We start from the raw sequence: 11,488 nt of genomic DNA on the forward strand, positions 1-11,488 counted from the left end.
ATGTAAAAAATGCATTACAAAATCCTGTGACTACTTATGGCTGGAGGAATTTTAGATTCTTTCATTTTTGTTTTTGAGATAAAGTCTCTCTCTGTTGTCCAGGGTGGAGTGCAGTGGTGTGATCATGGCTCACTGCAGCCTCGACCTCCCAGACTCAGGTGATACTCCCACCTCAGCTTTTCAAGAAACTGGGACCATGGGCATGTACCATCACGACCAGCTAATTTGTTTATTTAATTAAATTATTTGAGACAGGGTCTTACCCTATTGCCCAGGCTAGAGTGCAGTGGTTTGATCTTGGTTCACTGCAACCTCCATTTCCCAAAAGGTTGGGACCATAGGCACATGCCACCATGCCCAGCTAGTTATTTTTTAAAGACAGGGACTCACTGTTGCCCAGGCTGATATCAAACCGCTGGGCTCAAGTGATCCTTCTGCCTTGCCTCCCAAAGCGCTGGGATTACAGGTGTGAACCACCACAGCCAGCCTAGATTTACTTCTTATTTACACTTTTCTGTATAAGTATTCCATAAGGAGCATATGTCACTTTTATAAAGACAAAAATTCAAGAGAAACACAAAAAGACTGGCCTGGCAAGGGCAAAAGTGAAAAATGACAAGGATTAAAATACAGGTAATTTAGCCAGGAGCAGTGGCTCATGCCCGTAATGTCAGCAGTCTGAGAGGCCAAGGCAGGAGGATCACCTGAGCCCAGGAGGTCAAGGCTGCAGTGAACCGTGATACTGCCACTGCACTCCAGCCTGGATGACAGAGTAAGACCCTGTCACACCACACACAAAGAATCAACAAGGGGTAAAATACTACCTACTGCTTACTATTTAACCCATAACTCAGATTCCTCATCTGTAACATGAAGATAATAATAGTATCTGCCTCACAGAGTTGTTTTAAGGATTAACTGAGTTAGAACATGTAAAATGCTAGTTATGATCCCCAATATGAGAAATAACTCAGCAAGTGCTAGCTATTATTAAGACTAAGATACAGGCTAGGCAGGTTGGCTCAGGTCTCTAATCCCAACACTCTAGGAGGCCAAGGTGGGAAAGTAAGAGGCCAAGAGTTTGACACTACTCTGGGCAACATAGTGACACCTTGTCTCAGAAAAAAGGAAGAAGAAAACAATTCCCATTATACAGTATTTCATGGTACAACATGAAAAACTAGATGTTACAGGGAATTTAACAATGTATGTTAAATTGTTTAATTAATAAACTTTAAAAGTAGGCACTCTTAAACTACAGATGGGCTTCAAGGAGTCCACAATATTTTATCAGACTTTCATAGGGGGTTTTTGGACACAGAATAGGCTAAGAGCCACTGCCTTAAGAAAAATGATTAATTTTAGCCACCCAGAAAATAAGTATTTTCAACACTGTAATTCAACATTTAATATTGTTATAATTCAATTATTTAGCTTGTTATTAATAAATACCTCTTGGAGTGGCTACCCAGTTAACAGTGATTCATTCTTCTCTGGGAAAAGATGTATACATAGGGGAAAGATACACATCTAAGATATTTTTTAACATACTACCTTGGTTATAGTGATTGATCTAAAGGTTGACATGGCATCTAGGCTAGTCAATCATATTTTTTTCTCCAGAAATTTGAAACAAATACACTACTTTAGGATCAAACTTACAAATTAACAGTGGAGTGTGACTGAGAAACACATAGCCACGACATTTTAGAACAGACAGGTACTGAAAAGCTTCTTCTCCAACGTTTTCCATTCTCCTCAACTAGGCCCGACTCAAATCCTTAACATGAACCAGTAATTGAAATCACTAGCTAGTATCTCAAGACTGTGTGTTCCTACAAGGATGAAATTCTCATTATCATATGAAGAGTTTTTATAAGAACCAGTATCTTTATGCAAGCAAATTAATTTAACAGCTTCTGTTTGATTTTATTTAAAACAATACTTTCAGATGAGAAAATACCTTAAAACCACATTTTAAAGTCGTACAAGAGAAGATGTTTTCAGAAAGACTTTCCGAAATATGACAGACTGCCAAGTACTTTGGCTAGAATCACTAAGTTATTATCTGTAACTAATTAAATCCTTTCACATCCCACAGACCTCATCATGCAACCATAAAGATCCTTTCAATCAAAACTAAGAAACAGATCAAAGCTTTTCTACACAAATTCCCTATTTCCTCATTTTCTTCTTTAATCAACTACACTCCTGTCACTCCAGGTATACCTCTTTTAATACAACAATTCATTATCTGAGGTACTTCATTATCTGCAGGCTCACAAATGTTAATTAGTTTAGGGATTTTCAAATTTTTTTACATAACCTAAGGCAAGAAATATACTTTACATAACAATTTAGTAAGTACACAAACAAAAAAACCCCAAAATTTCATGAAGCAATATTTTAATAGTCTGATATGTTCTATTTTATTCTTTTAAAATAGTGATCAGCCCAGTGTGGTGGCTCATGCCTGTAATCCCTTTGGGAGGATTGGGAGCACTTTGGGAGGCTGAGGTGGGTGGATCACCTGAGGTCAAGAGTTCAAGACCAGCCTGTCCAACATGGTGAAACTATCTCTACTAAAAACAGCAAAAATTAGCCAGGTGTGGCCGGCACTGTGGCTCATGCCTGTAATCTCAGCACTTTGGGAGGCTGAGGCAGGCGGATCACAAGGTCAGGAGATTGAGATCATCCTGGCCAACATGGTGAAACACTGTCTTTACTAAAATACAAAAAATTAGCTGGGCATGGTGGCACACGACTGTAGTCACAGCTACTTGGAAGGCTGAGGCACAGGAATCGCTTGAACCCAGGAGGTAGAGGTTGCAGTGAGTGGAGATCGGGCCATTGCACTTCAGCCTGGTGACAGAGCAAAACTCAGTCTCAGAAAAAAAAAAAAAAAAAAAATTAGCCGGGTACAGTGGTGGGTGCCTATAATCCCAGCTACTTGGGAGGCTGAGGCAGGACAATCACTTGAACCCAAGAAATTCTCTTCTGTTCCTATTTTGCACTCCAGCCTGGGCGACAGGGTAAGATAACGTTGCAAAAAAAAAAAAAAAAAAGAAATTTTTAGGGACAAATTTGTCAAAAAGTGTGCAAGACATAGAAATTGAAAACTACAAAATGCTGTTGCAAGAAATTGAAGATCTAAATAAATGAAGAAATAAAACACATTCGTGGATTAAACTCAATATTGTTAAGATGTCATCAATTCTCTCAAAAAGACAGATTCAAGGCAACCCTAAGCAAAACCCAAGCAGGTTTTTTTTTGAGAGAAATGACATACATATCAATTCTAAAATTTTTATGAAAACGCAGAAGACCTAGAATATCCAAAATAACTCTGAAAAAGATGAACAAAGTTGGAAACATTATACTGCCAATTTCAAGACTTATCTAAAAGCTACAGTAATTAAGACAGTCTGATAATGGTGGATGTAAATAAATAATAAATAAGACAAAATACAGAGTTCAGAAATAGAGGGAAATTTATGGTTAGCTAATTTCTAACACAGGTGCAAAAACAAGTCAATGAAAATAATTATTTTTTTTTTAGATGGAGTCTCGCTCTGTCACCCATGCTGGAATGCAGTGGCAGGATCTCAGCTCACTGCAACCTGTGTCTCCCAGGTTCAATTGATTCTCCTGCCTCAGGCTCCTGAGTAGCTGGGACTACAGGCACATGCCACCATGCCTGGCTAATTTTTTTTTTTTTTTTTTTGGTATTTTTTTAATAGAGATGGGGTTTCACTGTGTTAGTTAGCCAGGATGGTCTTGATCTCCTGACCTCATGATCTACCTGCCTTGGCCTCCAAAAGTGCTGGGATTACAGGTGTAAGCCACCTCGCCTGGCCGAAAATAATATTTTTAACAAATGGTACCAGAACAATGTCACAGCCACACACTGGGGGTGGGGAGAGGGTGTGTGGCCAAAAAAACCTTGACCTTTACACCTCACCCCATAAACAAAAATTAACTCTAAATGATCACAGACCTAAATCTAAGAACTAAGACTATAAAACTTATTAAGAAAATATAGAAGAAAATCTTGGTGTCCTTGAGTTTGGTAGCTTTATTTAATGCAACAAAAAAATGCACAAATCATAAGAGAAAAAAAAAAATAAATTAGTCCATCATAATTAAAACCTCTGCCCTTCAAAAGACACTGCAACTACAGGGCAAACCACAGACTGAAAGAAAACATTTCCAAAGCATACATTTGAAAAAAAGACTTGTAACTACAGTATTTTTTTTTTTAATTCTTACAATTTGAAAATAAAACAATTCACTAGTAATAGGCAAAAGATTTAAAGGGATCCTGGAACCAAAGAAGACACAGATGGCAGATAGGCACTTGAAAAGATGCCCAACATTAGTTATTAGAAAACTGCAAATTAAAAACCACAGTAAGATATCACTACTTATCCACTAAAACGGCTAAATTAAAAAGGCTAACTATACTGAGTATTGGTGAAGATACGGAGCAAATGGAACTCTACTATACTTATTTGTGAGAATGTAAAATGAACAAGTTGAAACCACTTTGGAAAGCTGTTTGGAATTTTTTTTTAAGTGATACATGTACCTCGCATATACCCAATCATTCTACTACTAGGAATTTACCCAAAAGAATTAAAAGCTTATCTCCTTCATATGAAAGTATAGCACATACAATTATGTAAGAGAGAGAGAGAAAAGCCTATGTTCTTGTGAAGACTTATATATGAATGTTTATAATAGCTTTATTTCTAATAGTTGAAAAATGGACACAACCCAGATATCTATCAATAGGTAAACGGACAAATTGTGGCATATCCCAAGAGAATACTCAGCAATAAGAAGCTATGCATACAACAAAATAAATTAATTGCAAAACAATTAATGTTGAGTGAAAGAAGCCAGAAAAAAAATGCATACCATATTATCTCATTTATATAAAATTCTAGATAATGCAAACTAACCTAAAGTGATATAAAGTAGATCAGAGGTTGTCCAGGAATGGGGCAGTAGAGAGAGGATTACAAAGAAGCCTGAGGAAATTTTTAAGAGTGGTAAATATTCATTTTCTTAATTATGGTAATGGTATTATGAGTACATACATATGAATATTGCATCAAGCCAGGCTCGGTGGTTCACACCTGTAATCGCAGGACTTTGAAAGGCCAACAGCAGATCACCTGAGGTCAGGAGTTCGAGACCAGCCTGACCAACATGGCGAAACCCCGTCTCTACTAAAAATACAAAAATTAGCTGGGCCTGGTGGTACTCATCTATAATCTCAGCCACTCAGGAGACTGAGGCAGGCGCTGGAACCTGGGAGGCTGAGGTTGCAGTGAGCCAAGATTGCGTCATTGCACTGCAGCCTGGGCAACAAGAGCAAAATTCCGTCTCAAAAAATTTTTTTTTCATCAAATTGTACACCTTAAATATGTGTAGTTTACTACATATTAATCAGTTATATTTTAATAAAGCTGTTCAAATGGGATACATACATACAATATATACATGCATGTATGTGCAGATGTACATAACTTAAAAAATAATGAAGTTAGCCAGGCATGATGGCGCCTACTTGTAATCCCAGATACTCAGGAGGCTAAGGTGGGATCACTTAAGCCCAGGAGTTCCAGAGCAGCCTGAGCAACATAGTGAGACTCCATGTCAAATAATAAATGAAAATAAATGAACTTGTTAACTATTAATAAAATACAAGGGAATACAAATATATAAGGTATTAGAACTATGGCCTTTTGAAAATCATCCCATTGCATCTGCCATCTAATGAAGAGATTAGAAGCAATTTTAAGCTTAAAAAAAAGTAGAGCCATAGGCTGTCCTCATACTACAAAGAATTTCAAATAATTTAATCAACTTGCTCATTTTATAGGAGAGAATGTGAAGCCTAGAGAGGTTAAGTTAAATGCTGAAGGTCACATTAAAGTAGAGCCCAGGCTATAATCAAACCTGTATAATTGTAATTTAAGAGGTATTTCAGGATCAGTTACCATTCTATTATCATGCTGATAAATTTTCAATTCAACCATATTTACTGAGCATTGTAGCAATATACGGCAACTCTTACCCTCAAGGAGCTTTCAATGCACATTTTTAAGACTTAGCGTATATTCCAGGCATAGACATTTATTTTTATTTGTTTTTCATAAACTCTGCCTTTGTAACTCCTAAGAAAACTAATGGTGTGCCTGTGATCCAATAAAACTTTGTTTCCAGAAACAGGCAGTGAGCCAAAGTAGGCCTTTGGAGCTGTGGCTTGCTCCCTGCTTTACACAAATCCCACATGCCCCACCCCTGATGAAAACTCTTCAAGAGCTCTCTTCTCTACTACATTTTGAATAAACCCCAAACTCCCCCAGGGCCCATAAGCCCCTGCACCATCTCCCTTAGGATCCCTTGCCTTCTTTCTGTCTGTTCCTAGAGAAAGCCAAGTTCTTTCTCACCTGAGAACAGTTGGACATGCAGTTCCCTGTGCCTGGCATGCTTTTCACTCTCCCATCTTTCTCATCTCCTAGGTTTACCCTAACTCATCATCCCTTCAGAGCAGATTCTCTCCTCTCTCCTCCTGTCCCATGCTCTGTTCGCTTCATCCACTTTGATCTTCGTGGTCTACCAGAATTTGCAATTACGTGCCTTCTCTCATGTTTGCCACTCCCCAACTCTAAGATCAGCTCCAGAAGAGCAGAGACCTTGTCCTCAGTCCCTGGCAGAGTGTCTGACAGATTGAAGGTGTTGTATATTCAACAAATATTTACTAAGGACCTACTATGTGGCAGGTACCATTCTGGGTGCTGGGGATGTATCAGAGAACAAACGGACAAAGATCTTTGCCTTGTAGGGCTTACTATAGTCAGGGCAGACAGAGCCAAAAACAATAAATAATAAATTTTTAAAACATATGGTATTTTAGAAGGAACTGAGTGCTGTGGTATATAGGGAAACTCTCTAACCATGTTGTTCCTCTGCTCACACAGCAACAATCATCAACACAGAAAAAGTCTGTAACCATCTGTGTGGAGTTTTCTCCCCAACACACCAAGCAGTGGACACCAATGCCCTCCAATTCAGTTCAGACACTGTCTACCCGGAGATGGTATCAGATCCCACACCCCACATGGTGAAGGCTCAGTCTCAAGACTGCCCCCCACAGCCCTGGTCCTCCCCAACCAAAACTGTTACAAGTCCGGGTCTCCAGAACTTCTGACTGACAGGCTCTTTGGGTTCGATTAATGTCAAGGCATAAATTTTTTAATAAAACCTACAATGTTAATGGAACAAGAATCAAAGTATGCTCCCAATGGCTTAAACTGCCTTTTTTTTAAAAAGCACTCTCAATTTACACAGAGTTTTTTTGGCTTGGTTATTTTTGTAGTTACTCGTGTAATCAAAAAAATCAATCTCATATAACCGGTTTTTCCAAATAAACATTTAAAGAATGAAAGACTCCAAACTGGCAGTCTGTGGGCTATGTTCTGCCCACAGATACTATTTGGCCCACACAGTGTTTTTAAAAATAGGAAAGCTTGGCATTGTGGCTTATGCCTGTACCCGCAGCACTCTGGAAGGCCAAGGCAGAGAGGCTGCTTGAAACCAGGAGTTCAAGATCAGCCTGGGAAACATAGCAAGACCCCATCCCTATAAGAATTTTTTTTTTTTTTAATTAGCCAGACATGGTAGTACATGCCTGTACACCTAGCTACTTGGGAGGCTGAGGCAGGAGGATCACTTGAGCCAAGAAGTTTGAGGCTGCATCACCGGTAATCCTAGCACTGAGGGAGGCTGAGGCAGGAGGACAGCTTGATATCAGGAGTTTGAAATCAGCCTGGACATCACAGAGATCCTGTCTCTACAAAATATTTAAAAAAATAAAAATTAGCTGTGTATAGTGGCACACGTGTAGTCCTAGCCACTTGGAAAGCAGAGGCAGGAGGACTGTTTGATCCCAGGAGTTCAAAGCTGCACTGATTTACGATCACACCACTACACTCCCATCTGGATGACAGAGAGAGACCCTGCCAAAAAAAAAAGAGTGAGCAGACCTCACATTAAAATCAGGGCATTGAGGTCAGGCGCATTTACTCACACTTGTAATCCCAACACTTTGGGAGGCCAAGATGGGTGGATCACCTGAGGTCAGGAGTTCCAGATCATCCTGGCCAACATGGTGAAACCCCGTCTCTACTAAAAACACAAAAATTAGCCAGGCATGGTGGTGCACGCCTATAATTCCAGCTACGTGGGGAGACTGAGGCAGGAAAATCGCTGGAACCTGGAGGCAGAGGCTGCAGTGGGTATGGATCATGCCACTGCACTATAGCCTGGGCAACAGAGTGAGACTCCATCTCAAAAAAAAAAAAATCTGGACATCAGGCTGGGTATGGTGGCTAATGCCTAGAATCCCTACACTTTGGGAGGCCCAAGGCAGGAGGATTACTTGAGGTCAAGAGTTCAAGACCAATCTGGGAAACACAGGGAGACCCCCATCTCTAGGAAAAATACAACACAAGCCAAGTACGGTGGTGCACCTGTGGTCTCAACTACTTGGAAGGGTAAGGCAGGAAGATCACTTGCACCTAGAAGGTCAAGGCTGCAGTGAGCTGTGATCATGTCATAGCACTCCAGCATGGGTAACAGAATGAGACCAGGGAGGAGGGGAGGGGAAGGGGAAGGAGAAGTGGAGGGGAAGGGGAGGGAAAGGGGGAGGGGAAGAGAGAGGGGAAGGCAGAGGGGAATGGGAGGGAAAGGGGAAGGAATGGGAGGGAAAGGGGAGGGAATGGAATAGAATCTAGGCATCTAGATTTTATTGAAATACTCAAAGATCTGACACAACTAGACATATAACCTACATAGCAAAAAAACTGAGTGCCTACTATTTGCCAGTCACTCATTAGCCTCTTGGGAAACTTAAATAAGAAATAGTTACTGTTTTCAAGAACTTCACATTTTAATATTAGAAGCAAGCATATAAATAAATCACTGCAATTTGCTATGATTTTACTATGTGCTGGCTACTATGTGATAGATAATAAAAACGATAACAGGATAAAATGGAGGCACAACGAAAAGGCCGAAAATCAATTCTGTTAATAGTAAAGAAGATGTCCGAGCGCAGTGGCTCACACTTGTAATCCCCACACTTTGGGAGGCTGAGGTGTGAGGATCGCTTGAGCCTAGGAGTTCAAGAACAGCCTGGGCAAAGGAGTGAGACTATATATCTATTAAAATAAAGAAAATAGTAAAGAAGACTTTGGGAAGACGTCATAAAAGTAGGCAGCACTCAAGCTATGTTTTTAAGAGTAAGTTTCTGCCAAGTGAACAAGGCAGGGAGAAGGACATTTCAGGCAGAGGCAGCAGCATGTTCAAGATTATAGGGTCACATACAGTAGGCACAGATGTAAGATAAGGCATCTGGTAGTTTGGAAAGAAACAATATGCCTTGAGAAGCCAACTGATGCCAGATCATGAAGCGCTCTTGTTTTCCATGCCAAGGAATACGGGTTTTATCCTTTACATCAGTGTTGTTCCCACAGTGTCCCTAAGAAGAATGCTCATGGTTCAGTCAACCCAGGTTCGAGGAGGAAAAAAAAAAGAAATATGGCAGAGGAACCACCCCCCACCCCAACAATTGCTGATTCAACCAGAGAGACTCTACTTTTGTCTATTTTACGTAGTAAAGTTCTATTTTAAAATCTCTTTGGGTACAAAAATTCAACTGTTACAAACAAACTTTATTAAAAAAAGAAAGCTTGAACAGGAGCCATTAAAAGATTTTTAGCAAAAAATTAAATGTTAAGATTAGCATTTTGGAAACATCTTTCTCTTAACAGTGCCAAGGATGGAATACAGAATATAAGACCCAAAGGACATGAAAACACTTAGCATTTAGTTGCAACAACTAATGTAATAAATAATTAATGAAATCTGATGAGGAGAGAGATTTAAATCTTACTGATAACTACTTTGTTCCAAGCAGCCTGCTCTATCCTAGGTTCAGGATAAAGAACCTAGTTATTTCAATAAATTATTTCAATAGTTATTTCAATAAAAAGTAATCATGACTGACAAAAACAGGAAGGTAAAGAAGAAAAAGTAATTAATCTTGGTAAATGACTTGAATAAACACATGGATAGGTATGGTTAAAACTTGGAATATAGTCATAACACTTCACCTTCAATAAGCTAAGCATAAACCAGGCCAGAAAAAATATATGTTTTAAGGAGGTATAATCTAGAAAAAACAAAGGGCTACGGTTGTGACTACACTTCACCAGCATGTGTCTCAGAGGATTTGCGCGAGGTATACAGAAAATCAGAACCATCCTTGAAAGCCATTATAAACAACAAAAGACCTTAACTATTAATATACTAAAGTGAATCTCAAAGGTTGCTACCTGAGGTTAAAGCTTGATACCTTTCCCTTGGAATTTTGAGATCCAGGTTCCCAAATGAAAGCATGGAATCAACGCAGACAAGAACAGAAAACAGTATTTAGGTCACTAGACCTATACAATTGCTAGTTAGCATACAGCCAACAAGTTTATCAATTCTCCATTACTCTTAAGGTAAGTATGTAATAAGTTGCACAATTCTACTCGTGGTGTTTAATTAACAATTTACGACAAGACTTTTGGAAGTTTAAAGTATTTATGTAGATAAATTTCCCAAGAATTAGAAGTATTCAGTGATATGAATTTCTAGGTTTTTCACTGGTTTTATAACATAAGTGCTTTCCCTGATAACGAAATTTTTAAAAGAGCAGGAGAGGGTAGAAGAGAATAGGGTAAAACTCTTATACTCCTCAAAGATGAATCCTGGCAGAGTGTGCTGGTGCATACCTGTAATCCCAGCACTTTGGGAGGCCTAGGTAGAAGAACTACTTGAGCCCAGGAGTTTTCAGACCAGCCTGGCCAACACAGTGAGACTTCATTTCTATACAAATTTAAAAACTCAGCCAGACATGAGGTGTGTGCCTGTAGTCCCAGCTACTCTGGAAGCTGAGGCAGGAGGATCACTTGGGCCCAGGAGTTTGAGGTTACAGTGAGTTGTGACTGCACTCTAGCCTGGGCAACAGAGCAACACCTTATCCCTCAATCATCCCCCTGCCTCAAAAATAATAATAATAAATTCATTTGTACTGCTATTTGTGAGACTTATTTCAATCTCTTTGATAAAGATTATAACTAACATTAAATACGCAAAATAAATTCTTAAATCCCTCAATGATGAATGAAAGAATTATTCAAAACATCCTCCTTATCAAACGAGCCTACGTACCTCACTAATTATATTAAACTAAGAAGCCCTACCCATTCATTTAAAATTAGACCAAATGCTAACTACTATTTACAAATAGCTTGCAGGAAGTTAAAAAACTCTCCTGCAACATGAGAAAGAGCTGGTTATAACTTTAAATATGTTGCCAAATCTTATCTATTAGAAAAGACACTCTGATGACAGGGGAGACTCTGTC

At 39.1% G+C, this 11,488-nt stretch overlaps 1 protein-coding gene across 2 annotated transcripts in view; it reads right to left on the reverse strand.

Moving 5' to 3' along the window:
- UHRF1BP1L (UHRF1 binding protein 1 like) overlaps positions 1 to 11,488 on the reverse strand; it is a 53,005-nt gene that overhangs the window by 41,177 nt on the left and 340 nt on the right. Inside the window, exon 2 of one of the 2 annotated variants that reach the window (XM_037734142.1) lies at positions 10,410 to 10,435. The exons of the other annotated variant lie outside the window; for it this stretch is intronic. The gene's annotated coding sequence lies outside the window, so the exon portion shown is untranslated. The remainder of the gene's footprint in view (positions 1 to 10,409; positions 10,436 to 11,488) is intronic. 2 annotated transcript variants of the gene reach the window in all.

Source organism: Cebus imitator, unplaced genomic scaffold (assembly GCF_001604975.1).
Source record: "Cebus imitator isolate Cc_AM_T3 unplaced genomic scaffold, Cebus_imitator-1.0 Scaffold18, whole genome shotgun sequence".
NCBI lineage: Eukaryota > Metazoa > Chordata > Mammalia > Primates > Cebidae > Cebus > Cebus imitator.